Raw genomic sequence first — 6,000 nt, forward strand, 5'->3', positions numbered from 1 at the left:
ATTTGATTTTGCAAATTTTATGCGTTTTTTTTTTTAAAAGTTCTCAAGCTCTTAAAAAATCACCGTTTAGAACAGTTTATCTAGCTTTTGTCAAACAAAAACAAAATACATCAGCAGGTTTTCCATAGGTTTTTCCGTAGCACTCGATGATGGAAGTTTTTCCGCAGTATCAATAAACAAATCATCATCAATCACCAAAACTAACTCGAAGGTTTTTCCGTATTTACAAATAAAATTCTGCTTTTCTCATGAACCCCAACTTGAGTTTCTAGCTCTTAAACATAGTTAGGCAAGGAATCTCGTTCAAATTGTAAAGCAGCAAACGAGAGACGGGTGAGAGGTGTTTCCACTAAGGCACCTCTCCTCACCCAGACTGCAGTGGAGGAATTCCCGAGATTGAATCAACGGTGGCGTCTACAGTTCCAATAAGGTTGAAGTATTTAGTGAATACCTTATAGGGCTTCTATGACATATTCGGAGCCCAGCCCTATAAGGAGTGGTTTATACGACTTTGTGTTATACGAAGGATCTGGCCCTCCAGGTTGGGGTTTGACTTCCGGACCACGTAAATACATCATAGTTTAGAAGCACCAACCAGCCTCGGATACGGACGGACTTACTGTTGACAACCCACGCAAATGAAATAAGGACAACGAACTTCGGATCTGTACATGGAATTTTAGGTCCCTTAACAAACCACTTGCACGTGCAGCCCACCAATTAGCGAGAGCCCTAGACTGCTGCAAGGGAGATATTACCGCCATCCAAGAAGTGCGATAGGATGAACCGGGCATACCCAAACTAAAAGACTGCGATGTATACTATAGCGAATGCTACGCAGAACAAACACAGCATCTATTTAGGTGTTGATTTGTAGTTGGAACCAGACTTAAAAAAGTCTTGAGTTTCAACAGTGTGAGCGAGCGACTCACGACAATCTGCATCAAGGTTAAATTCGAGAAGACACCAAAGACATATTCTTTGAGCTCTTGGACAAGACATATGAGCAGTGCGCTGGCTAGGACATTCAAATTGTCTTAGGAGATAGAGAACCAGAGCTGTTGGCGAGCTCTACGAGCAGAAGAGGAGAGAGAAACACAGGATTCTTAGATAGAAAAAAGGAAGCATGAAAAGTGTGCGACCGAGGAGATAGAGGAAAGTTACAACAAAAATTGCGAAGCATTAGAAACCGTCCACAGTTCCTAAAATCAGTTAAATTATGGCTTCTTAATTTCGATACTTATAACATTGAATCTTTGTTAAACTACGTCATTTGATAATATTTATTCCCTTTGTTTATTTACGTATATAATAATTAAAATGTTGTTTATGCAGTTCAAATCAATCATAGTGATCATTTCATAAAAAACTTTTTTCTCTGTTTCTGTTCTTTAATCATATTCGTTATTCATAATCTGTCCACCCCAGAATATAAAAATTTGTAAATGTGGCATTAATTCAATTTTAACTTTAAATTCAAATGCTACAACCTATTCCCTCTAATTAAGTGTACAAAATACATATATTATTAAATTAGAAATAAGATATCTAAAAATTGTTAGGAGAATATAATATTAATAAATAAATAAAAAAAAAATGAGGTTCTTAAATTTTACCAAAAGTTAAAAAAACTCCCAAGGGTACAAGCCACGAACCGAAGCCTGTAAGGACGCTTAGGGAAACATTCTAGTAGAACCGCAGTCTATGTTGAGAATATGGAAAGCCACTTCCCCAAATTATATAACGGCGATGATGATAAATTATCTTCCTTCGTCATCTTTAACTTCACCATCGAGCTTCGACATTGACCAAATCGCTGTGAGAGTAGTCAAAAATTCATTTCAATTCATTTCAAAAAATCTAATTTTGAAGGATTAATAAATCATTTAAATTCGGTTTCGTTCATAATTATTGCTGGGGGCCACATTGTTGGAATAAACGTTTATCAAGCTCTAATAACCAACAAAATAAATCGTATAAATTATAATAAAATTCCGTCAATGATATTGAACTCCGGAGTAACTATCTACGTCTTCAAAAAGAATTCGATTTTTTACATACATATTTTTACAAAGATTATCTGTGTCTTGCTTGAAACAAAATAGTAAACATTTTTAATCGTACATATGTAAATAACAAAATATGCTCTAACGGGATACCTGATTGCCTGCAGTATTTAGGAACTACATAAGCTATCATAAATACCATATGCAACCTCTTGGCAATTTTTTTTTCAATCGGATTACTCCCCGCAATGTGTTCCTCAAAATTATTCATCAGTTATAAGTGATAATTCCATAAATATAGGCAGCTTAAACTTAAGCTGCAAAGATGTTGAGTCAGCTCTAAGGGATTTCAACCGGGAACTGATAGCATTTACCTAATTGTATTGAAAAACTGTGCTATTGCTCTTTCAGGGCCATTTACTCTACTATCCAACGTTTCTCTCGAAAAGGGCCTTTTTCTGAACGATTGGAAAATTTCCTATATTGTTCCTATCCATAAATCTGGCTCTAAACAGGATGTTTCTAATTACTGTCCTAAGTAAATTGTCTACGATTCCCAAAATGTTCGAGGAAATAGTTTATGAAAAACAAACATTTATTCTTAAAGAAACGATTTTGCCATCTCAGCAGAATACAATCTATATAAAACACAACTTACTAAGCTAAGAGAAAAGAAAGACCTAGGTGTAATATTTGATTACAAACTAAACTTCAACTCCCACATTGATTTCGTTGTTGCTAAAGCAAATACTATGCTAGGTTTTGTGGTTCGCAACTCAAAAGAGTTTAAAGATCCATTTACACTTCGGTCATTATTTTATGCTTATGTGAGATCTTGCCTAGAATACTGCTCAATAATTTGGAATCCTTTTTATAAAACTCACTCTGTAAGGATTGAAAGGATTCAAAAAAAATTCTCGCGAGTTGTAGGTTACCGACTAAATTGGAACATTGAAATGCCTCCTTATGAAACCAGATGTAAACTGCTTGGTCTAACACCACTTGATATTCGCCGTCGGTATTTTTGAGTGGCCTTCATACGTGATATTATTACTTCTCCGTATAGGCAAACGCGATCTTGCATTCTATTTCATGAATCCTATCATAGAGTAACATATGGTTTCAATGAGCCTCTAACTCGATGCATTAGAGAATCTAATATCATTTGTAATCATGTTGACTACTTTTCCTACCAAAGTGGAGAACCTTTTAAAAAATATTTATTATATTTATAACTTCTCTTAACTCATACACTGGTGGTTCAAGTTTTAGCCTTACATAAATAGATATATTAATTTATATTTCACTTCTTTATTAAATTAAAGTAAATTGGGTGGTCAACAGTCCGCTGTGAACCAGGGTCTAGTGACTTACAACTCTCAACCATTCCTGTGTTCGAGTACTGTTGTCAGGAATGAAAGGGACCTACAAGTTTAGGCCGAATCCGATCGGCTAATTTGAGAAAGCACTTTTTCATGACAAGAATTACTGTTGAAGGATTTGTCAAATACTCGCAAGAGGCAGTACCCGCGAAAAATATTTTTTTTTAATTAAGGCGGCACAGGCAGGAATTGAAGCCAAGACCCCTTGCATGGCAGTCCAACGCACTAACCATCATGCCACGGGTACTCATCACTTCTTTATTGCCAAAGTTAAAAACCTTGTTTCTATAGTCTGTAAGATTATATTTTATTTGTTAATTATATTATATTAATCTGATTGATGAATAAATAAATAAAATCATGAATCGAATTCCGCTGTAAGGGAGATAGAACCAGTCAACATAGGCGACGGTATCTACAATTCGGCCTAGCCGACCTCGACTAAATAAAGATAACTATACATATTTAAATTGAATTCCAACAAAACTGCAGAAGCTGACGGCATCGCTTCCGAATTATTCAAAGCAGGAGGCGATGATTTGGTAGGGAGCATTATGGTCGAAAAAAAGCATGGTTGATGAGTGGAATCTCAGCATAGTTTGCCCAATACACAAGAAAGGATACGCTTTAAATTGTGCCAGCTATAGATGCACAATCTTCCAAAGGACCATAAAGGATGATATTGACATAATTGGAAGATTAAAGCGTGATTTCAATGGAGCCTTTTTGAGCATTGCGACGGAAGCGGAGAAGATGAGTTTGGTGGTCAAAAAAGGACACTGAACAATGACGTCTTGGACAAAACGTCACCGTGGAAAGCTATAACTTTGAGGTAGTTGAGGACTTTGTCTACCTTGACACCACTGTGAACTCAGACAACGACACCAGCGCTGAAATCAGACGAGTAATAACTCCTACAAATCGCTGCTCCTTTGTACTTAAAAGTCAATTGAGTATAGTAAAGACAACTCTCGACCATCTAAAATCACATCACTCATGATCCCAGTTTTCATTTATCGCACTGAGGCCCTGAGAAAGATGAGAGCGTCTTAGGATGCTTCGAGGTTTTTGATTTTTCTTCGGGTGGTTTTTGGTCCCGTATGCACAGGTAGAGAGTGGAGGAGAAGATACAACGATGAACTGTACGGGCTGTACATCGACACTGACATGGTTAACAGAATCAAATTCCAACTACTTAGATGTCTGTCAATATACATAGGTAATTAAATAAATATGTATGATTGTGCGTCCAGTGAACCCATAACACGACGCACGTTGGGAAACTTAGTTCAAGACCATCATTTTTGATTGATTTTTTTTAAATTCATTTTTATTCATTATTTCTTAAAACTATCTTAAAGCTAGACAAAGATTCATAAAACTAGCCTAATTAACCATAACTTACAACTAACTTAATATGTAGTTAAACTATAACACTTAATACTAATGCCTTTCGGCCCTAAGATCTATTTTACTTCAATTTAAATTGTATTTATTTTGTTTAAAAAAAATGAAAACTAATATCAAGACCTTTTTTATTTTTACTTAAAACTACTTAAAATAAGGTCCTTAATATAAAACTTAAAGCTAACTTAAACTACCTATTCTACCTATAAATTACTTAAAGCTAGAACAACCACAGCAGCGAATCTAACTCTCTAACATTTTTTGTTTATCATATTGTGTTGTCTTTTTTTTGCTTTTTTTTATTCCATGTTTCTTTTAATTTGTTTTTGTATTTTTTTTTTGTTGTGCCACCATGCCTATTCTATTCAAAACTAAACCCTAATACTATAATACAAGTATGTAATCCGGCCAAGGTTTAAAACCCCATCCCGATTACCCACTATCACGTGCCGATTGAAGCCACCAAAACTGGTTCTCCTGCTTCACCCTATCAGTTCGGTCCCGTTCGGACACATCCCTACTAAACCGAAGGAGCTCTGCTCCGCCTTATGCCATGACGTCCCGATTGTACGGGAGTCGCCTATCCACGGTTCTTCGTCTGACGTGGTAGATTAACGGAACTGCCAATCTATCCTGTATCAGACCGCAACAATCTAAAAAGAGAAGTGCCTCTGGTGGAATGAAGCCGCTCAAGCGTGCACTATCAAAATAGTCGTCGTTCGGATAGAACTCTTGCAATGTGAATTCGAACGAGTTTTATCACGAAATCGTCAATTCTGGTGGTTCGAGCCCCGCTGTATAGGACCTCGTTGGAATAGTAATTCACGTAAGAAGATTCGGCTGTTCGATATAAGCCGGTACAGCGTCGTAAACACTGCCGCTCGAACACCCGAAACTTCTCCATCTGGGAAGGGGCAACGTTGAACCACACAGGACAACCATAAACGATCATCGGCCGTATGAGGGCCATGTAGAAAATTACCTGCACTCTGGCGCCAAGCCGACTGCTAAAAAACAGCCGTTTCGTCCGAGCGAAGGCTCCTCTGGCCCTGGTCAGAGCATCAAATTATTTTCATAGTCTTGGCAACAGTATGAACGATATATGTACCTACATACATATTTTGTGATGAACATTCATAATTCTAAAAAAAATTGTTAATTTGAGTTCGCAAAGTGTTATTATTATAATTGGCAGCATATTTAAG

This window comes from Eupeodes corollae, chromosome 3, assembly GCF_945859685.1.
Source record: "Eupeodes corollae chromosome 3, idEupCoro1.1, whole genome shotgun sequence".
NCBI lineage: Eukaryota > Metazoa > Arthropoda > Insecta > Diptera > Syrphidae > Eupeodes > Eupeodes corollae.